Here is a 24896-nt window from a genome sequence, read left to right on the forward strand (position 1 = left end):
CACCCAGGGCGATCATTCGGTAAACAAAGAAGCCATAAAGGTAAAATATTTTAATCTCAAAAAGTTACAGCATTGTTTCTAGTGCCACTAATATGTGAATCGAAATATGGGCAGAATAATAATTATTATTAGGTTACCAGGAAAAGGCAGGTTCTCAAGTTATATTATATTCAAGTGAATTTTATTCTTCATTTCACGTGAAAAGTCGTGAAAGAAGCATACTGAATTCCCGATTGATATCCGACCACCACCGACACAGGCCGCGTTTTAGTGTGTATTTCCTCCTTCTCTCGCTAGAGAGCAGAAGAATCAACATCCACCTGACATTCACTATCTTTGTCACGTAACAGAGCGCCATTGCGGCAAGATTGTGAAATTATACAAAACTGACGAAAGAATTTCAGTATTGTGTTTTTTTTTTTTTTTTTTTTTTTTTAGGTTATTGTCCAATTCCTTAATAATTACGATTTTTCTGCAATAAATATGGCATATTTTGCAAACATTATTGCGTAGTTAATTTAATATAACAAATTTGCTCCATAAGCTTCACTGTACAAAGTTACAAAATTGATCTATGACAAAAGACCTTCTGAATTTTATTTAAAAATGAACTAGAAACATGGGCCATATTCACAGACATTCTTAGCGCGGACTTCCAGTGGATAATCAGCAAACTAACGTTTTTCGCATTCATAAATCAGTGTTAGCGATATGATATGATATGATATGATATATGATATATGATATGATATATGATATGATATGATATGAATCCTGTACAAGTAATCAGTCGATAACCGGGGCTAATTTAGCACGCTCGTAGTGCGGGCATACTTTTAAAACTGTAAATACAATATATTTTGCATTGAAAATTTAGAGCAATATTATTCCAAAGCCTTCGCAAAACTGCACTGTAATGTAACTGAGTAACAATAAGTGCACTGTAATGAGTCTATTTCAGTATAGTTTTATGTTATGAAGAATGGTTTCCCTAGGAACAAGTTTCTGTGTGGTAATTCTAACGCGGATTCACGTAAAGTCAGTCAACATACTTGTTCAAAATACAAACAGTTAAAACAGTGTTTCTGCCGCCCCATTTTATACATCTGGTAGAACTAAGAACCAAGGCGGAAGTGCATGGTAGTTTAGTAAGGTGTAGCAGAAGGACCGGTCCGGCCAAGTGATGTGTGAAGGGAAATCTCGGGCTAGGGTGTTCCTAAAACGTGGATTTTATTATGGCGAATGTTGGAAATTAATGTTCTGTAAAATCTGCATTGTACGGACCGAATGGGGAAGGCGTGATTCCTGTGAGAAGCATGTTACAACAGGAAATCTCGCAGGTTTTCACGTCCGTAGGGGCAAAACACTTCCTCAATACCCAAGATGTTAATTTTATTATTAAGAGTAGCATTGTGTGTTGATAATTTCTATAATTATACTACAGTATAATGTAACGATTCCTCCAGACTAGCCAGTCCGGGTTCGAATTTCTACCTCGGGGCTAGGAGAGATGGCGGTGCAGAATTCCTAATCACTAGATTGTGCATCAATATGCCTGGATTAAATCCAAAATATCTCTGCAGTGCATATGAAGAATGCCACTAATGCTGCAGTGCCTCTGTTTTAGTGATACGTCCGTCGGACGGGGACGTTAAGCCTGGCGGCCCACTTGATGCTATTTCGACAGGAGTAGACCACATGCCGGCATCGGGTTTCCCACTCTGCCTTCATCATCATCATCATCATCACCACCATCACTCATTCCATACACTACACTAATACATACATTCATCCTAGTACATTTTTTTTTATTTTATTGGGTTATTTTACGACGCTGTATCAACATCTAGGTTATTTAGCGTCTGATTGATATTAAGGTGATAATGCCGGTGAAATGAGTCCGGGATCCAGCACCGAAAGTTACCCAGCATTTGCTCGTATTGGGTTGAGGGAAAACCCCGGAAAAAACCTCAACCAGGTAACTTGCCCCGACCGGGATTCGAACCCGGGCCACCTGGTTTCGCAGCCAGACGCGCTGACCGTTACTCCACAGGTGTGGACTTCATCCAAGTACACGACATAACTCTTCACAGATACACATCATGCATAACGTAGCCCGCCGAAGTGGTGTGCAACTTGAAAATGGGTCACAGTCCTGCCATTATCCGCAATATGCAGAACCCAAATCACGTATAAAGTGAAGTTGGTAGACATTAGATACATACATATAATGTAACGAAGCCAAGGTACATGGAAAATGTATTTAGTCGTGAACAAAATATGCTTAATTAATCGACATATTTATATTGTAAAAGTAAAAAGTCTGACTTTTTACTGGGAATGACTGCCGTGTTGCCCCTCCTTCGCGAACTGAAGAGCACGTTACGAAAGCCAGTGTTTTTAATAGTAAAAAAAGTGTATATACTCTTTCTCCAATCAATTAACTCTTTTTCCGATTTTCCTTACATTTATCATTGACTTTTCACTGACTAGTGAAATCGCAAAAATGAAAATGAAATATCTTTTTCTATGATAAAGAAGACATTACGTAACCTCAATGCTACTGATTTACAGTAGAGCATCGATTATCCGAAACAACTGGGGAAGGATAATTGATTTTTCGGATAACCGATCATTTATGAAAACAAATCGTGCCGTGTCAAAGGAGCAGTATGAAACAAAGAAACACTGATATAAACACAAAACTGAGAAGAAGAAAGTTAGCTTCCCTTATGAAAAGGTTGCCAGATTTGACAAAGCGTATTACATACAATTTGGAAACAGACCTAAAAGGTAAAATTATATCCATTTGAAACGATGAGATAATCGAATATACAAAATGTCAGAAAAATTTACACCTAAGTAGCGTTTGTGCTCATTTACAGTTAAGAGAGGGGGGGGGAATATCATCAGATAGGTTAGAATGATTTGAATGCCATATACCGCGAGAAAAATAATAGTACGGATTTACGTATTGGCATTGATATCTAAACCAATCAACAGCCATCGGTTAAGATAACTTCAAATTTCAATTATCACTCCCATACAAGTGATTTCTCAATATCTGAACCGATCCTTTGAGGGCACTAATGGCTATTTCCTTCACAATGCTGTGTGTTAGGCCCAGGTTTTTACATTTGTTGGCAAAGAAGGAGGGTATGGTACCTCGTGCTCCCACCATCAGACCTATTACATCAATGTGGAACAGGCTATATTTATCTTTATAGAACGGGATTGTTGGTTCATAGATCCGTTTCTTTTCACTGTCCACCTCATGCGGTTGATCTGCATGTGTCTCAAATCTGATGGTGGGATCGAGAATGTATGCCGAGTATGTATTTTGTATCACACGTCTTACAAATAATACAGAAAACTGACTAGCCTAGTTTAACAAGTTCAAAATGGCCATTGAAGTAGGCCTAAATTTTAGAAAAAAGGTCCAAACTTTTTTTTTGGCGCTAAATCTCGCCAACAGCGCTTGCGAAACTTCTACATGGCGCGCGCACAAATTCAAATTTGCCAACTGGAATGCTTTCGGTTAATCGATGTTTCGGTTGATCGGTATTCGGATAATCGATGCTCTACTGTATTGTCATTTGTTTGAATTGTCCATGACTCACTTTTATACAAAAATACTAAAAATTCTAAGCATTTTCCCTAAGGTACCACAGATTTAATTACAATTCAACTGTTTAAATCATGTTCAAATTTTCAGTAACACAAATCCCTCAGACCATGGAAATATAGACAAGATAGTTCATTTCAGCGAGTAATTTCAACACACCAGACCATGCAGGAAGAATTGTAATTATGAGATAAGAGAGGGAAACGTGGTGAAATACCGGCGACACGTGAGAAACAACTGACACAACAATGCAATGGGAACTGACACCTCGGGCCATCCCCACACACCTGCTTAAGACGAACGTATCATTCCTAAATTCACTCGGATTCTTCACTGCGTAGAATAAAACATTTTAAGGGAGCACGATTATTCCGTTCCTGATAATTTGACTAACTTTACAGCTTTTATCTTTGCCTCTTGTAGTGAATTTCGTATAGGATATTCTGATATGAAAACATATAAACAAATCACAGGACACTGTACAACTAAACGCAAATTCAATTTATACTTTACATCTCGGTGATAGCCTATGTTGGAAATAGTTATTCATCTTGTTTTTATATTATAAACAATTATTTCATACAGCGAAATGTATCGCTTGCGTCTCAAATAAAACCTGTAAGATAACTCATCAATAAATTATTCTAAACTTAATCCTTATTGCTTTCGAACGACTCACCAACAGGGCTCACTAAGCACGGATTAGCCGGATATTCGAGAAGGACTCACCTGAAAAGCAAAAACAACTTTGATTAATCACAAGGTACTACATAGTACTTAATTGTTTAAGTGTAGTCTAGTGTAAAAATTACACACATTCTCTACCTAGTGCACTGTAAGCCTGTAAGGTTACCAACTGTTTCGTCGTAGTCACCTTGGTGATCTAAGGTTACGAAGGACGCTCGTCTTACATAATGACTTATTGTTTCTTTCGAGATAATTCTAAACAGAACACAGCTTGCAGTCAGCTCAAATGTTCAATTTACAAACGCTCTTACAAGAAGTGCAAGAAAATAAGACGACGGATGGTGGTATCAATCTTATACAGGGTGTTTCCGGGCTAGCGTTACAAACTTTCAGGGATGATGGGGAAGGGCACATGTATCAATTTGAGATAAGGAACCATGGTCCGGAAATAACTGACTCGAAAGTTATAAGCAAAAACAGTTGTGTGGAAATGGAATTGTAATTTGGCACCACGTGCCCTCCTTCCCTTAACCTTTGGAACAGTCGTGGAAAGATGGTATGGGCCGGATGTCTCCTACGTGGGTACTTGCCCCGATACAATCTGTGAGGTTGTCTACTGTTCCCATCGGCTCATCCGTATTCGAAAATCATGTCTGCATATTCCGCTCTTGTGTATTCCTCCATTTCACTAGGACTGATCGACTGGACATTGCAACTTGTACACATACACTGCTGTCGACAACGTAAGCAACGTCAGAGGAATACAGTATGTGTAAGATGTACAGATAAATACACATAAATAAGGTGTACAAAGGAATAAAATTATTTCATTTCCACACAACTATTTTTGCTTGTAACTTCCGACTCTGTCATTTCTGGACCAGGGTTCCTTACCTCAAATTGATACATGTGCCTTTCCCCATCATCCCTGAAAGTTTTTAACGCTAGCCCTGAAACACCCTGTATACAGAGTGATTCACAAGGATTTATCGTCACTTACGGAACTTATTTCCGAAGACATTCTGAGCAAAAAATGTCATATAAACATTTCTCCTAATCTCACTATTTTCAAAGTCACACTAATTTGACGATATTTGTAAAATACCTTCTTTCTTTAGTTTTAAGGGTAAAAAATATCACAAATAGAGAATGAACTATTCAGAAGTGTCATTTCTGTAATTTGCTAGTGTTCTGAAGCTAAAAATGTGTTCTTAATTGCTTTGTACAGATTTTATTTTTCAATTTTTAACTAAAAAATTACATCATTCTTACGTACTTATCACAAAAATTGTTACAAATCATACGACTTTAGGACCTTGATTCTTTACAGTTTAATTATACATCCTAACATACAGTATTGAAGAATTTGCAAGTGATTTGTAACAACTGTTGTGATAAATGCGTAAGGAAATGTAATTTTGTAGTTAACAATCGAAAAAAAAATGTACGAAGTAACTATGGAATTCACAACACATTTTTAGCTTCAGAATATTAGTTAATGAAAGAAATGATACTCCTGAATAGTTCATTCTTTATCTGTAATATTCCTTTACCCGTAAAATTCAAGAATAATGTTATTTTACAATACATTTCAAATTAGTGTAACTCTGAAAATATTGAGATTAGGACAAATGCTTATATGACAGTTTTTGCTCAGAATGTCTTCGGAAATAAGCTCCGTGAGGAACGATAAATTCTCGTAAATCATCCTGTGTATTTGCCTATATACACACAATGATAAGCCCTTAACTTGCCGTTATTCGCTCCGATGTCGCTAGTGCCGTGAAGCGTAGATCACTTAGTTTGTCTTACTCAGAGTGTAGTGCAGGCGGTGAGTGTATAGGTTCTACCAGAATTTTAAGGACATCTTTCGAAAGATATGTCTCATTCCTGTCCTTATAATTATGTGAAAGCTCCTTATGTTTATAAAGGGACCAAATGCAAACGAATCTCTTTTTTATCTTTCAAACTGCGGATTATATAACAATTTTTCTGCTATAGAAACTAATTGAAAAATTAATTTTTTAACAATATTTTCTTTAAGTCCGTCATAAACTTATCTTATATAATAATGTGATATTTTTATTTAATTCTACTTGATTAACGTTTTCGGTTTTGTAAACCATCTTCAGATCATTATTACCTCCATTTAACTGTTATACTGATGTGCAATGGGTTACATTAACCATATTGTATTAAAATATAAAATATAAAATGTGAGATAAAACGTTAATGAATGTACATATTTAAAATGGTAACATATTAAATTAAATTAATCTAAAATGAAGGATGTTTTGCAGCGTATACAGTCCTTTCAGATATGAAACAATTATTTTCTTATGGCCTTTTACATAATAACTATCATGAAACTGCATTTACAAATAGTTATTGCGTAATTATGAATCGTTGAAATTCGGTGGATTTGTAGGAGAAAAATTATTTACTGCAGAATGAATTTTGGGACAGAGTTAGAAATATCTGAAAGGCCTCTTGTGCAAATATTACTTTTTGTTTAAACAAATTGTGACACCTCGTTTACGCATTAAAATCCAGATTTATTATTATTATTATTATTTTTTTTTTAGGAAAAATTGCCATTCTCTCTTGAGTTCGACATTAGCAGCAAATTGAACTAGACCGCCACTGCCACTTACATCCTAACATAGGGAGTTGTTAATAATGGTCAATCAGCTTATTCCCTACATTTTAGGAAAAAGTTGTGGCGTTTGCTATAAGTGTGAAAAGGTTAGATTTCTTCCTTGAAAAAGTAAAAATGGGTGGAAATTCAGAAGTGTTGACGTGAAATGGCAGATTATTGGGATGTGGAAGAATGACTCTATCCCAAAATTAATTGATCTAAATACATCCATTTTGAAGTAATTAATGTAATATTATCAACAATTATTATAGTAATAGCAACAATACTATCAAAAAAACAAATTTAAGTTTGTTAAAATTTTATTTTTTTGTGTTTTTATTTATTAGCATTTAATTCTTTTATTGGAATTTTTTATTAAATTATTATTTATTTGTAATTATGATGAAATTAGTAATTTTGTAATTATTTTATTAAATTTTTGTTACAATTTTAAAAGGGGGGTAGAATAGGGGCCTTGGTTGGAGACTTTTTCCCAGTGACGTGGAGATCTCAAAGAATCACGCTGTATATGGAAGTATGCTATGTACACAGTACTGTTAATTATACATAATTAACGGCACCTAGAAAAAATGACATTTTGTCTGCAATAAAAATTGAACTTTAACAGCTGTCAACTTTCCCCTCCAGTGTGATAGGCGTAACGGAATTTATGAGGCCATAGCACTCATACTGCACTAATGCTTCAAACTCGTTTTTTGTTGTCGTCTGTTCTCTTTACTTCTTCTTCGAGAACTTGCTGCGAATATGAAGATGATTATCTGTTGTTTTAAAATTCTGAAAGAGCTTATGAGCATAGTATATACCAACAACCTGACGCGATAATACATTTTTGCGTCATACTCCCACTTAGGGACTAGAACACAGATGACGTACAATGTTAAATATTAAATTTGTGTTTCTCACATGATATAAAACTCGTATTTGATTCAACTGTTCTATGTCTGTATCTTTACATGATGGTGGTGATGATGATGATGATGATGATGATAATATGTACGTACATACATACATACATACATACATACATACATACATACATACATACATACATATTTGGAAGAAGTTTGGTTTTTATATGGGCAGCAGAGAACGTAGTCTGAAAACAGTAAGATTTAGATTTCTACATTCTTTACTAGCCGTACCCGTGCGCTCCGCTGCACCCGTTAGGAATAACTATAAAGTAATTACATAATTAAAATAGGATATTTGATCCAGGGAACATTCGTGTTTGATAGAAGGATAAATCGTTTATTATGTTAATTTAAATTCTATTAAAAAAATTAAAATGCGAACATTTTGATCCAGAGACCACTCATTTGGTCATAAAAATTATTTTAGGAAATACAGGAAACGAATGCCTATCAAGTTTTCTGTGCATAAGAAGCTATTTTAATCTTACTTGTCCTCGATTCAGTCAGAAGTTACTGTAATAACATTATAGCATTATGTCAATCTAGAGAAACTACACTTTCCAATGGTGAATTAATAATTAATTATACAAATCGGTTAATTTAGCTTCCGATATTACTTCATACAAACACAGAAACATTCTCTGTAGGCTACCGTATGTTTCATAGCTTTCGGTTGTTGTTGTCCAAGGTCCCTTATAGACGAAGTCATTTGTTTTTTATTTCATTACACCGCCTTAGATGGCGTTGTTATTGTAATTTTGAAACTCATTTATCTCATTAAATATCAATGCTATCAAAATTTTGCATGGAATAAAACTTATCGGAAGTTATTTTTAAAGAAACTTTTGTCATGTAATATTTTTCATGAAAATTAATAATAAGGGAGATATTTCGATTTATTTAATTCAACCCCTTATAACCCACCTTTTAAATAAAATATTTTGAATGCCATGTAGCCTAAATTCTAAGTTACAACGAACTTAATTTATATCCCAATTTTCATATAAATCGGTTCAGCTATTATCGCGTGAAAAGGTAACAAACATCCAGACAGACAGACAGACAGACATACAAACAAAAATTTCAAAAAAGCGATTTTCGGTTTCAGGGCGGCTAATTATATATTTTAGGACCAATTATTTTTGGAAAATCGAAAATTACCAGAAAAATTTCGGCTATACATTTATTATTAGTAGCTATAGATAAGTCGCCTCTTTTAAAATTTCCGTATACTTATTTATACATGCATAGGATTTATACAGCATCTTTCATTTTTATAGCGTTGTTGGGTTCGCAATAATTTGCATAACATAATTAAAGTTTTGAATAAGAAGTAAAGGAATGCGACTTGTAAGACGTGAATGAATGATTCTAGTAGGACAGTCTCTTCAGGTGACAAATGTCGCCATGTTTTTAGTCGCAACAAGGTGGGAAGACACTTCCTCTGGGCAATTAGTGTTGTCAACTTTGTAAGAGGCAATTAAACCTATTTGTTTCGTTGTAAAAGCTGGCTTCTACAATGTGGTGTTTGTTCAGGGACTCTAATTGCAGGCAGCCATTTTTGTGGCGGTAATGACGAATCAAATTTTAATTCCCAACTCTCTCTCTCAAATTGCAGCCTCGTGGAACATGTTACGAGATTGTTTTCTCAACTATAGTTTGTTTCGCTACTTTCCCTTCTAAAGTGTGGCACAGAGTTTATCATCTTTTATTAATTTTGTTGGGAGGAAATTGGCGCCAATCTTAGATCATGCATTTTCATAATTTTCGTACATCTGTGTCCTATTATGTTCCTTCCAGTTTTAACTAAACTGATTTCATTTTGAAAGACGAGTGGAACGGAGAAAAATTCTCTCTGGCACTGGGATTTGAACCCGGGTTCTCAGCTCTACGTGCTGACGCTCTATCCACTAAGCCACACCGGATTCCCATCCCGATGTCGGATCGAATCCTCTCAGTTTAAGTTCCACCTCTTGGGTTCCCTGTGGTGGCCACCCTCTGCACTACGTCATAGATGTATGACAGTGGCACAATGTCCACACATGTGCACTCGTTATGAGTGACTAAGTGGCCGGGATCCGACGGAGTAAGCGCCGTCTTAAATCACTGATTATTTTTCGCATATCATATGAAGAGTCCACTGCAAGAATGATGGATGTCATTTGGAATACATTTTTCAGGGGAAGCAATTGAAAGTTTGAAATCCTTAGCGCTCAAAGCTTAACTGAGATTTTCCGATCATTACTGGACAATGAATATCAGTGTTAATGCCATATAACTGTCTATGTACATTCTATATGTCTTAAGCTATGCATTGACAGTCTTGGTTCATTTTCGACAAGGAAGTGACATCCATCATTCTTGCAGTGGACTCTTCATATATTATTATGATGTACCGAGGTACATGTGTGGACATTGTTCCACTGTCATACGTCTATGACGCAGAGCATGAGGGTAGGCCACTAGAGGGAACCCAAGAGGTGGAACTTAAACTGAAAGGATTCAATCCGACATCGGGATGGGAATCCAGTGTGGCTTAGTGGATAGAGCGTCAGCACGTAGAGCTGAAAACCCGGGTTCAAGTCCCGATGCCGGAGAGAATTTTTCTCCATTCCACTCATCATATGATGACGCAGAATTTCTGCACGGAAATATCATATGTACTTCGGTACATCATAATAATATATGATTTCATTTTGTTACAGAATCTTCATTTTATTCTTGTTCACCTACCCGATTTTCTATTGCTTTCCTGTCAGACTAATGTTACTATTCCAAATTATTCTCATTGCTTGTTTTTTATCGAGAGCTATTATTATTATTATTATTATTATTATTATTATTATTATTATTATTATTATTATTATTATTATGCGATATATTGCGTTTCAGTGTCTTTGACATATTCCAATTGCTCTTCTCCATTCTTCTTTATCGCGCTATAAATCATCTTCTGAAATTCCATGCTATCATCCAAAATTATATGTGGCATTGTATGGGGCAGAAACATGGACATCACGACGAAGCGACTAGAAGCATTTGAAATTTGGATATGGAGAAGAATGGAGCGCGTGAAATGGGCGGACAGAGTAAGAAATGAAACTCTGTTGGAAAGAATGGATGAAGAAAGAATAATACTGAATCTGATCAGGAAGAGAAAAAGGAATTGGATGGGTCACTGGCTGAGAAGAAACTGCCTACTGAAGAATGCACTGAAAGGAATGCTGAACGGAAGAAGAGTTCGGGGCAGAAGAAGATATTAGATGATAGAGACATTAAAGCCTTGGTTTTTCTGAACCGACGCAGGCGAGATGCGAGGCTCGCGTTGCACAAATCCGGACTACATGAGAGATAGTGAGTGGTTTCTATAGCTGCGAGATGCGAGGTCTGCGCACCACGCAGCCATAGAAACCACTCACTATCTCTCATATAGTACGGATTTATGCGACACGGCCTCGCACGTCGCATTGTCTGTTCAGAAAAACCAAGGCTTTAAAAAAACAAAATATTAAAGATTGGAGAATGCTGGGTTTTGCAGTGAAATACCTGCCCTTAGTCAGTGAAGTATGAATGAATTAATATACTTATGTTGTACTAATAGCAACAGTTAATGCGATGAATAATATTGAATTTCATGAAAGCCAATGGGAAGCGAATACATTTCAAATCTCAAGTGAATTGAACACAAGGCCATGTAGGAGGGGAACAAAGTCTCGTTTGACAACAATATATGATACACAAATGAGTCTTCAGGCCTCAGCTGCTTGTTAAACAAAGGGGGAGGAGCCTAAATGTTGCTATTCCAAGGAATACGTTTCATGGCCTCCCACCCGTTTGACCCCTGGGCATACGAAGCGATGATGTGAAGGCTCGTTTCATTTGTTTCATTCTAGATTGCATTAGCACCCCTAGACACAGATAAGAGATGAATCAGCTGTGACTCTGTCAACGTGACCTCGTGAATACTAAGCGAGATGTCCAAGCTGACTGACATCGTAATGGTACTAAATCTCATTTGGAGAGCAGAATTTTACCATACATAAAATCAAGGATAGTAGACATTTTGCCATACATAAAATCAAACGAGTTAACAAGTACGCACACATTATTCAGTATGTCAATGCTTGAACACAAGGGAAAACTAACTACTCCTACATATTACAATAATACATATCGTCTAGTAGCCTAACTGTAGTTCACTATTTCTCTTATAAATCGATCATTTGTCTTTCGCAATCTTGATACTTTCCAAACACGACGATAATGTTAACCTTGATGGCAAGAGTTGCAACTTCACAAAAGTTGTGATCCGAATACCGATTCAAGTCTCGGGTTCGAGTACCAAAGACTGCGAAAGATGGACAACCAAGGTGCGGCCGACCCTGCGATTAAGAAAGTATGTCAATTCTAATTATGTGAGAAAGAAAATTTACCTTCCTGAATTGAAAAATTTTCCCATATATTTTTCCGGGAATTTTTCAGCCTGACGAAATTCCTATTTTCTTCGGTCCCTTGCTTACAGCCTCAAGACTTCAAGAGCTTTACATATATTGCTCACTTTCAAAACGGTGAATCTAGGAATTTCTAGAGAACTGTTATTAAAAGATACTATAGATTATTCCAACAATAATTATTGTAATTGAGGACAGTTTTTTGCAAAACTTGCTAACTATAAAAACTAAATTTTATAGGAAACAAAAAACTAAAATAACTCCAAGTTTTGCTATAGCTCTCACATAGCAGAAAGCAAGTTTTGAAAAAACGATCACACTTTGACACACTACTGTGAAGGAAATAATATTTTCCTAAGAAGCCTTTAGGATCATGTAGAGGCCTGTCTAATGTTAACTAATTCACCAAAATCTCAATTTTGAAAATTTTGCAGTTAGCAAGTTTTGCAAAAACGGTCCTCAATTATTCTCGTCCACTTGACTAAAAATTATTACGTGTACCAGCATAATTATGATTATTTACTTCATAAAGAATATGAGAAACTACACTCTATGAGGCAGCCACGTAAAGACATCGCTATAAAAATAGGCTATATACAAAAAATTTCGATTACGCCAAAAAATGATAATATGCAACTAATTATTAGCATACTTTCTCCATACAATGTTACAGAGAAAATAAAACTTTATCGAACTTCCTTAAACTTGAATCCTTCTCATCTAGTGCCGTAAATCAGCCATTTAGCAACTTACGTAAAAATCCGTCGATTTGGAACCAACCTGTTTTATGAAGGAAGGATTAAACAAAGAAAAATAGATACACAAGACACTTTTCCCTAAAAGAGAACGGGACTTAAAACTGTCTTGAGTGTGTGCTAAAATGTCAAGATGGTATCGGAAACACAAATCTAATTTTTTCAACTGGATTGTAATTCTGAAGAACTTGACATTTATTATGCTGTGATTTGTTACATACTGAGGGTCATAATTATCTTCAGCTCTTGGGAATTCTGATACAACCACAAATGGCTTTTATTCTAGCCCATCCTCAATTTTATGACAAAAGTAAATTTGGTTGTCAACGCCAGCTGCTAATAGCAGAGTATTTATTCTGTATTTTTAAGTTTTCAATTATCAGAAAACACAGACACTTTCCTTGAAATATAACACATAAAGGAAATTGTTATTGTACCAAGTGTTAATTATTATTTTTAAACAATTAATTAATTAATTTAGTCTCATCACCTACTGCAGTAGAAAGAAAAAGAAGCTAATTTTACAAATACAAATACAGTAATTACTCTTGAAGTTACAACATTTTACTCATAGCCTGCATGATAGTTTATGCTGTATTTGTTTCATTTGTTCACTTTTTCAAAGTATATGTTCACTTTGCTTACAATAAAACGTTATCACTGCAAAATAATATTGTAACTAGAAATAAAGACGTGTTCTATAGCTGGAGCCATCCACGAATGCAAGCTATAAACATGACAAAATAATCAATATATAATCAAGAAATAATTTTAGGATAAATCGCAATATAGCGAACGCCAGTAGGGGAAGTTACCCCCACCCGCATGAAATGTGCATTCGACACAACACTCGCCTATCACGTAGTGTGTCTGATGAGCTAGTAGGGGAAAAGTGGAAGGGGTCGTGGGCGGAGCTTCTGCGTTCGCTATATTGCGATTTGCCCAATATGTGTTCCTTAAGCCTGTGGCCGCCTCTAGGCAATGTTTCCTACTGATCACAAAAATAAAAATATATGACATCAATGTGACGTCCAACTAACTGGAGGATGAGTAACGAAACGAAAGTATGAGTGAAACGAGTACCTTAAAGATGAATACAAAGAGAATTGAGAAGATTCCTAATGAAAGAATCCCGGTATACCCTATGAACTGTATTCATCTGTGTATAGAGAGTATAGTAGCCTAAGAAGAGCAAAAGACAAAACTGTCAGGGATTTAACACTAGGAAAGGCAGCGAGCTAGAATCTGACATGAGTTGAGTGCCAACTGACAAGACAACGGACAAAGGAGTCTCATACAGATGAGATAGCCGGAAGTAAAGCTTGGATTACATAGCAATTGTTGAAGATAAGAGAGACTCTTCGTGAGAAAATCTCTTTATCTCGGATGGATCCAGGTATTGGACACTTCATGTGACTCATACAGTCACTCTGAAATCAGCAATGAACTCAGTAGCAGAGATGTATGGGAATGTTTTCGGAAATAGAAAATATCCTCAAAATATTCTGCAAGAATATTTCTTCCATACTCCCTTTAAACCTTTTCTACATGAAAATTTCTCCTACAAAATTTTAAGCAATGGACATCTTGAGATATTATACGAGAAGGAATATGCAATACATAATACAATACTAGTGTACTCTACTTGGATGACAGTTACATGAAGATAAGAAACAATTATACCAACATAATTATCTAAATTAAAATAATATCCAGTTTAAGGGAGAGGATGGTTTTAATAGGGTGAAAAACAAGTGAATTTAAAAAAGTGCTTTAAAATGATGGTTAAATACGGTGGAAAACCAATAATTTAGTAGTAGTAGTAGTAGTAGTAGTAATAATAATAATAATAATAATAATAATAATAATAATAATAATAAAGGTGAATATAACATTGTACAAGGTAAATGTAAATCCTTAGGATGGGCCAGCAAGACTAGCTTATCAGACATTACAATTGTAACTCTAAAGACAATCAGGACATAGGAAGACTTCGTCGCCGATGGCAGGATGACCACTGAGATGGAACAGGGGTAACGGTTCACCTTGAAGCACAAGATGATGAAGAATGTGGTGGTGATGGTGGTGGTGGTGGTGGTGATGTAAGAATATGTTCAAATACTAGATTAAGGTTTTTACTAAAGGACATTCTGTTAATTTTTTAAGTAGAATTGTCATATCGGTTTCCAGTTGTAGAAATTCTCATAAATAGGCGACATTATAATAGAAGTCAGCAACTCCAAAGAACTAGCTTAAGAGGTAAAGATGGTGTATAATCTCCAACAAACAAATAATTCTCTCCACTACAGATTTTCATCCATTCAAAGTGTTCTGCCCAAGGGCAGGTCTTTCACTGCAAAACCCAGCATTCTCCAGTCTTTCCTATTTTCTGCCTTTCTCTTCACGAAAGCTTATACGACAGAAATAATTATTCCACACATTTTTACTCAAGAACTGCAACAGATAGTAGTAGTCCATATAGTATTCTTATCCCCATTTTTCGACGTATTCCACATTATTAGGAGACTTTTATCACTTTTAGAACAGGAAATTTGAACACAGAACATTGTGTAATGCATTTTCAGATGTATTCTGAGAAATAATGATTATGACGATGACGATTATAAAAAAGTAATAATAATAATAATAATAATAATAATAATAATAATAATAATAATAATAATAATAATAATAATATTTAGGTACCGAATATAATATGTTTCTGTATATAAAATATAATACACTATCTAAAATTATTTGTAAACAAGGGATGGACTGATGAGAGATAGAAATGAGAGAGGGAGATTGGGAAAACAGAAACAACGGGAGAATGAAGGTAAATGGACAGCAAAATGAGCGCAGGATGATGTAAAAATATTGTACACCCATTAACATAGAAATTGGTCGTTCTTCAGAGATTGTCCTACCTCGGAACAGCTCGGGAATTATCGTGTACGCTGTGTTTACACGCGTGTGTTTTACATAGCGAGATTCGAAGCCCGGTCTTTGGAACGAGAAGAAAGAGTTCTATCGCTAAGTCATAAAGGTTTCGTAGTGAATATGTCATTTCGTGAAATGCAGATACGTAGCTGCTACGACTTGATTTCATCCTTGGATCTCAATGCTTAGTATTTCCCCGTGTGAATATCGCGATAATCCGAACGACACACAAATTCACGCTATAGGAGAGCGACCATTTTCCGTGTCAAAGGGCGTATAACCTGCTAAATAAATATGTAATAACGAATAGGTCATGAACAAGTACAATACCCAAAATGATTATGATGAAATGAGATTGATATAAATTTCCGTGAACGAAATTAGGGCGTACAAGCTTTTAATAGAAAAAGGAGTATCTTGTGCTGACCTCTGGAGAAAGAACTAAGGAAGAGACTAATGAAGTGCTTTGTGTGGAGTGTGGCAGAAGCATGGACATTACGACGAAGAGAGGAGAAGCAAATAGAAGCAATTGAAATGTGGTTATGGAGAAAGATAGAGCATGTGAAATGGAAAGAGTAAGAAACGAAGCTATGTTGGAAAGATTGCATGAAGAAAGAATGATGCTCTAACTGATCAGAAAGAGGAAAAGGCTGGGTCACTGGTTGAGAAGAAACTGCCTGGAAGGAATGGTGAACGGGAGAAGAGTTCCGGGCAGAAAAATATATCAGATGATAGACGACATTAAAATATATGGATCATATGCGGAGACAAAGAGGAAGGCAGAAAATAGGAATCACTGGAGAATGCTGGGTTTGCAGTGAAAGACCTGCCCTTGGGCAGTACACTATGAATGTCCGGTTGACTGGTAGTCACAAATTTCTGCTAATGCTGAATAATAATAATAATAATAATAATAATAATAATAATAATAATAATAATAATAATGGCATTGATTATACATTAATCACAGGAATTTCAGGTTTATGGTTCATGAAAATAATGTACTCTGCACTGAAGATAGTCACATAACGCAAAATGAAGAAAGAAATTGTATTTCTGCTACATATATAGTCATTAAATAATACGTTCTGGTAAAACTGTACAGAAAAAAGATATTCAGCATTTTTCATAATATAATTGTGACCAACAACCTACAGCGTGAGAGCTCTTACTAGGAACAAATAAATGTTTCATGGCTATAACTACTACGCCATATGTTGGCCACATTCTTACGGTAACAATATTATCCTCCGACTGAACTGCGAGGTATGCGCAGGAAGTGGAGGGGCTTAGAAATCCCGAACTCTTTGCTTCCTTATGAAGACGACATGACACCCCTCTTCAGTGAAGACGATCCCGGAAGTGGTGTAATCCCACGTGAATACTTGTTCCTTCCGGCAGCACCCTCTTCTCGCGGAGGTGCGGATCCGGGCGGTCTGCGTACCAGCTGCAACACCATCAAGGGTGTCTAGTCTGGATAATGGCTATTCTTTATTTATGACCCTCTTTAAACTACTGCAACTACTAAAAAAACGATGAAGTGATAATTATTAATCGCTAATCTAGTATTAGCGTTATTAGACAAGCAGATAAGCCGTAAATATACCCCGCAGTAGCTTTTTCTTCCTATTCTTTTCTTAATCACCATCTTCTTTTCCTAGCATTGGGTTTCAGGTCTCTTGCGGTTCATTATTGTGCCCCTTTCATTGTCTTTCGGTCATCCCATAATTTTTATTTAGTGGTAGGAAATGTATGACACGGGAATTTTACTTGAAACAAGTAAAGGCTGGTTCACAATAAACCGGGAACGAGAACCAGAATGAAAACGAGAAGCAGAGGACGTGAATATGAAAATTTTTGATTCACAATAAACCGAGAACGTAGACGACTATGCATATCGATATGTACCCTAAAGTCAATATTACGCATTCTGATGTTATTTGTGTATAATTGACCAATGACGTTCTCTCATGAGTACAAGGCAGCCAACATAAACATAGGTTAACCAACTTCGAAATTTCAACTGAAACATTTCATTAGGTACAGTACTATAAATATGCCCATGCATCTTTATTGTCACAACCTATTTTAAGTCTACCATAACGTAAAATAATTAGAGAAGAAACATTTGTAATAGGACAAAAATGAACACAGCAGTAGTTATTGAATTGAAGCATGAATATGTAGTGTGTAATACAACCAATACAGTAACAAAATATGATTCGCTTCCGATCGGTGTTCAAAGATGCAGCTATTGAAAGACACGTATTCTCCTTCATTTTCTCATCTTTATACGAGGCGCGGCGCTTATCGTAAACGTGAGGATTTTCCTCAACGCTCAATATTAGAATCTCATCAAATAAAACTTTCTCCATGATGCACAGCACAGAACAAAATAATGCATAGGTTATGTCACGGCCTTCTTGCTACAAAATATACGACGACAAAATATATTTTAGATGGCAATAGAATGAATCTAGTGGGCTGTGATCGGAAACGTGAACGCCAAAGTTGAAACTTGGCCAACTCTCCGTTCCCGATCCCGGGCTTCGGCAAGCTTTTCGTTAATTATGAATGCTCACATTTAAATGTACACATTTTAACAATTTTACTGTTTTCGTTTTCGTTCCGATTCTCGTTTCCGGTTTATTGTGAACCAGCCTTAATGAGATAGGTTTGGAAGTAAACACTGAAAAAACAAGTATATAATTATGTCTCGTGACCAGAACATAGTACGAAATGGAAATATAAAAATTGAAAATGGAAAAATTCAAATATCTTGAAGCAACACTAACAAATATAAATGACACTCGAGAGGACAATCGGTGGCAGGAATATTATTAACAAAACATAAGAGAAGTGATTTATTTGAAAATAACTTCAGAAAGAAGTGGCACAACGCGTAAAAGACTTGCATAATGATGGGGGAAAGCCGCATTCCGAAGGAAACATTTCTTTATGTTCCACTAGGAAGAATAAATGTTGGTCGTCCGAGATTAAGATGAAGTTCTAATGGGGACGGAACGTGTCACAAGGCTCAAACCGTGACGTAGATAGCGATGATGATGATGATGATGATGAAATTGTGTAAAAGGTTACAGTATAAACATGTGGTAATGCAATAATATTAATTATTTTTTCTCCATGTGAACGTAATTATGAACTTATGCATTCGCATATAAATACAGGGACATCATTTTATTTTTACTAACATTTTTAATATTAACTTTCCTATACCTCTGGATCAACGCCGTTTGCTACCTCCTTTCACGACTGGAGTTCGATGATACTGACGTAATATACAAACAAATCACTTTACTAGATATAGGAGGGAAGAAAAGTAGTTCATCCATTTACGTAAACTAGGAAATATTGCGCTTTTGAGTTTGATCACTTTAATTAGGTTTTTGTTTAATCAAAATACAGTACAGTATTAACAATGAGTGTTTTTACTCACGAACTGAGCTGTCCATGTGGACGTATTCATTATGCAGTGTATATTATACTGTCTACAGTACATTAGCGTACAATATAGAGAATGAAGTTAAATTGAAAAATAATCATAATATGGATATTTAAACACATTTTTTAAAATGGTGGCTGTTCATTTCGACACAGGCTTCAGTTCTATGTGCATATTATCGCACTATAGACTATTGTACCTAATCCCAATTACCAGTTTCGTCCTTCGTACTAGTAACTCATGTTGAAATAATTCTGTACCTACTCTATAAAAGAGTACCTGACGTACTGTAAATTCAATCTTCACTTCTGCCCGATCCGAAAAGATAAAATTACTCAGACTGGTATCTACTGTCCGTCCAAGTGGTTATGTCGTAGGGTCGTAGAAAGGGAGGAAATCACATAACAGTTAATTACTTAACAAGGCCATTTTATTTAAGTTATTTTAAACAGTTGCATAATATTACGTAGACGTCCAATTCCTAACAGAAATTTATGTTCTCAGAAAAGAGCTAAGACAGCCCAGCCACTAGCTGGCGAATAAAAACTGGTGGGGGAAACCGGGATACGACGTAGGCAAATGGACGACAGTACCTGTGCGAAAATGATTCAATATTGAAAGCTCTTTCGTCACTGGAAAACGCGAACATATTTTTGGAACGTACTGTTTACTATGACCGTAAGGCTACTATGATTGTATATGCGGTCGTGCATCTGTGTGGAGGACGGTTGAACTTCATTAGTAGAGAAGGGGTGGGAGTGAAGTACATTAAAAAACTCAGATACAATAAAAATTGAAGTAAAAATAAAATGATGTCCCTGTAGTTCTTATGAAGGAGTGAAATAAAACAATACATCCTCAAATTACACGAGTAGTAAATTATTCGAAACACCTATTTTTTCAAGACGTTCCGTTTATTGTTTAAAACCCATTCCGAAATAAATCATTTTACAATACCTGCCATTTCAAAATGTAGTAATAATAAATTTGCATACAACAATTTAATTGTAGGCCTATTTATTCTTACACCACTACTACTACTAGGCCTACTATTACTGCCACTACTACAACTGCCACACAAGGATATCGTTTGAGGGAAGAGAAAACAACACAGTGTCGAAAGAAAGAAATGATAACAGTGTTGGAGTGAATACATTACTTGTAAAACTGACTGCAACGATCCGTACGCTATGAAAACGCAATTTCAGATGAAAATATCTTCTAGCATGAGGAAACAATAAGTCAGTGATGTCAAAGCAAGCGCATTTTTCTGACCTCGACGTAGTGCGCGGGCAGCAAGCGCTAAGTATGGAAAGAGGAAGGGTTGTGTATATGAATAAGCAACCTGTTGGATTAAGAAAACAGTGGTGCACAAACTTCAAACGGAACGTGAAATTTTATGTCGTTATTTTTATATGGCTTCTTTCTGTTTAATATTATCTATATTGTCTGTAAAACAAAAGTACTAACACTGATTTCTTAATATTGCACTTGTGTTTTAAATCTTAATAACACAATAGAGAGTTAAGAAGGAATATTCACTTAAATTCCATAGTAGTATAATATTATACTGTATTAAGTGGATGAAACACATCATTCATAAAGAAAGTGATATTCCAAAGAAAGAGATTGAGTATGACATGATAAGTTGGAATTTATATTGATGGTATCTTTAGCCTTACAAATGTAATCAATAAACTAATCAAAACAATATTACAGTACAAAGCAAAGTTACCTAGGTACTGTATCTGTTTTAAGTGTAACTAATATTACATAACAAAACTCTTATCGCATTATGCTTTTAAGGTGATATTTGTGAGCAACTTCCTATCATCAGAATATTAAATTATTTTCTCGAAATGTGCTGAAGCTATAGAGCTGACATTTTTACAACACATGGGCACGTATTTTTGCTTATGATGTAACAGTAGTTGCTTTGTTAATTCATTTCCTTTCAAACAATTTCCATGCGAATATTTTCAAAATTTTCAATACACTATCATCAGTAATACGTATGTTCGGTATATTAGATCTACGAAAACATTCTGTAAGGCTACTAAATAAATAGGCCTATACCTGAAAATTTCACTTTTCTATACGAAAAGTTGAGAAAATATTTCTTTCGAATAAAAAAATCAAACTTGTGAAAAATGAGCATTAAAATTAAAACTTACATTCTTATAATGCACTTATACTTCTCAGGCAAATCTAAAAATTAACATGGATACAGTTTTAATAAGTTTTCTTCCCTTTATCTATTGTATCAGTGCTGGCCATCCCTGAATATAGCTCGACCAAGCGGCATATACCACCTCTTTCGTCTGTTTCTTTCCTTTCCGCTGTAAAGCGGTCAGGCTCTCCTGGGCTCTAAAGCGCGCGCTTGCTCCTGTGGGCATCAATTGACATGCCTGCAATAAGTAGTACAGAGTTCGAATTGGATACCTGTCATGATGAGAACTAGAATGTGTGGCTGTATTCCTCTGGCAACACTTCTGACGCTGTTTTGAAAAACTGAAGTAGACCGACAGAACCAACACAGTTTTATCACTCTGTCATGCCGGGATGGCTTCCAACCGTCACCAGTACGTGCACCTCTACTGCCCTTGCAACACATACTGCTACCCTCCATGAATGTAAGCTCGGTCTGCATAAAACCGGAGAGCGGGCGGGCTACTCATTTTCTTTCATATGTAGAGATGAGGGCTTGTATTCAAGGTACAATTCCGCTCCGCCCGCCCAGAGAACAAGAAAGGAAAGGGCGGGAGAAAAGAAGGAAGGAAAGAGAGCAAGAGTAGAGAAAAAGAGGAATAGAAAAACGAAATAAATCGGGTGCTGCCGGTATTGAGAGATTTCAAGAGTGCAGAGACGTATGTCCCCTAGATTTTATTATTATTATTATTATTATTATTATTATTATTATTATTGTTATTATTATTATTATTTCGCAGTAAACCGCCATTAATGTAAACACTGACCGCCGTACTCATGGCGGAAAGGAAGAAAGAGTTCTCTACTTTTCATTTTTTTACTTGGTAATTTAAAGATGCTGTATCAGATGAGGGTTTGGAATTGAACGGGTTACATCAGCTTCTTGTCTATGCAGATGACGTGAATATGTTAGGAGAATATCCACAAACGATTAGGAAAAACACGAAAATTCTACTTGAAGCAAGTAAAGCGATAGGTTTGGAAATAAATCCCGAAAAGAATAAGTATATGATTATGTCTCGTGACCAGAATATTGTACGAAATAGGACTATAAAAATTGGAGATTTATCCTGCTTGTAACAACATTGTTTTACGGAAAACTGTTTAACGTCTTCAGAAATTTCAACCCAGAGAAATTTAAATTACATGCTAGTGAATATTAGGATTAGTTGTTTGCTTAGGTTATAATACAGTATACATTTCACGAAACTAGATTGTATATAAGATTGTATTTCAGTATTTAATTTAATTTCATTTCATTTCATTTCATTTCATTTCATTTCATTTCATTTCATTTCACTCATTCATGTGTATAAATTATAAAACGTACAGATTTGCTGTATTTATAGATTTGTAAAATTTTATTAATTTCATAATTGAAACATAAGATTAATTCAATAGGAGATTTAATTAATAAATATTATATAAATATTATAATAATGTATTTATAACCCTAACATAGGCTACCTATATCAGGTAGAATAGGGTTCTCTGTAAAATTGGAGTATAATAAATAAACGCAGAAATAAATGGAGTATTGTTGAGTGAGTAGTCATATAAATAAAAAGGCAAAAAAATGCACACATAAAAACAAGAAAAGGACAAAGAAAAGGTACATATTAAGATAAAAAATGAAGATCACACTTCATCAGAATGCTTCATTTCTCATGATTCATGTACTTTTACTAAAAGCCTTTAACTATGAACATTCAAATAAAATAGACATTTACCTAAACATCCGATATCTAGTAATAAGAGTGTTATATAGTCTGACAATAATAGTAAAACATGTACTGACGAAATATAATACAGTGAAACCTCTCCTTGCTGACACCTCTAGGAAGGGAAAAATTATAAAACCCTTGGCTATTACTTACTTACTTATTGGATTTTAAGGAACCCGGAGGTTCATTGCCGCCCTCACATAAGCCCGCCTTGATCCCTATCCTGAGCAAGATTAATCCAGTCTCTATCATCATAGCCCTTGGCTATTAATGTTTCTATATTAGAATAATTCGAAATGCGTGTTATTATTCGGTTGAGAAGCTTTTGTCATCCAGTCTTCTGTCAAAAAATCTGAAAGTTAGAATTTATAAAACAGTTATATCACCGGTTGTTCTTTATGGTTGTGAAACTTGGACTCTCACTTTGAGAGAGGAACAGAGATTAAGGGTGTTTGAGAATAAGGTTCTTAGGAAAATATTTGGGGCTATGAGGGATGAAGTTGGAGGAGAATGGAGAAAGTTACACAACGCAGAGCTGCACGCATTGTATTCTTCACCTGACATAATTAGGAACATAAAATCTAGACGTTTGAGATGGGCAGGGCATGTAGCACGTATGGGCGAATCCAGAAATGCATATAGAGTGTTAGTTGGGAGGCCGGAGGGAAAAAGACCTTTGGGGAGGCCGAGACGTAAGTGGAAGATAATATTAAAATGGATGTGAGGGAGGTGGGATATGATGGTAGAGACTGGATTAATCTTGCTCAGGACAGGGACCAATGGCGGGCTTATGTGAGGGCGGCAATGAACCTCCGTGTTCCTTAAAAGCCAGTAAGTAAGTATATTAGAATAATTCTATTATTGCGGGTTACATAGACGATTATTCCTTACTATAGAGTCGGACACACGAACGTTTTGGAACCTCATCTTAAGACCAGGCGCTGTGTTAACGCCATCCTATAGAGTCCCGAGTTCCCATATAACGCACATGAACACTTACAATTTACATTATGAACGTAGGTTGTACCTCAGCGAGCGAAAAAAAAATCCGTAAAGAAGAAATTATGTAAAATATGTATGTGAATTCGTTTTGCAATATCCTAGCAAGTGGTTTTAGTGTGATGTCAAGAATTTTCATGTACCACTCTAGCAGACACGAAACTTATAACAAATATTATTATTTTAATGAGATTAAGATTTATTCGCGTCACACACACCACGCAACGTGCAGCCAAGTTCTTGGGGAGTGAAGTCACATTCAAATCCGCGCGGACTCCAAATTGCCTGTCCAGACGCCGAAGAGCGCCATAATCGCAGTCGGCTCCGGTATCCCTTCTTCACTGCTTTGTTGTAATTATGAGGAACACAGCTAGTGGGCGTCCACTCATCAACGCATGCATGATTTACGATTATCTCGTTACACGAAACAAAACAAAAAAAATCGCCAGATTACAACATTCTGACAGGAATATA

The 24896-nt window shown here is 35.8% G+C and overlaps 1 long non-coding RNA gene across 1 annotated transcript in view; it reads right to left on the minus strand.

Annotated features, from left to right (window-relative positions):
* Nucleotides 1–4310: 4310 nt before the first annotated feature.
* Nucleotides 4311–24896, minus strand: part of LOC138709423 (uncharacterized) — a 150927-nt gene continuing 130341 nt past the window's right edge. Inside the window, exon 3 of the long non-coding RNA XR_011334928.1 lies at nt 4311–4354. This is a non-coding gene — a long non-coding RNA (uncharacterized lncRNA). The remainder of the gene's footprint in view (nt 4355–24896) is intronic.

The sequence above is a fragment of the Periplaneta americana genome, chromosome 1 (genome assembly GCF_040183065.1).
Source record: "Periplaneta americana isolate PAMFEO1 chromosome 1, P.americana_PAMFEO1_priV1, whole genome shotgun sequence".
Classification (NCBI taxonomy): domain Eukaryota; kingdom Metazoa; phylum Arthropoda; class Insecta; order Blattodea; family Blattidae; genus Periplaneta; species Periplaneta americana.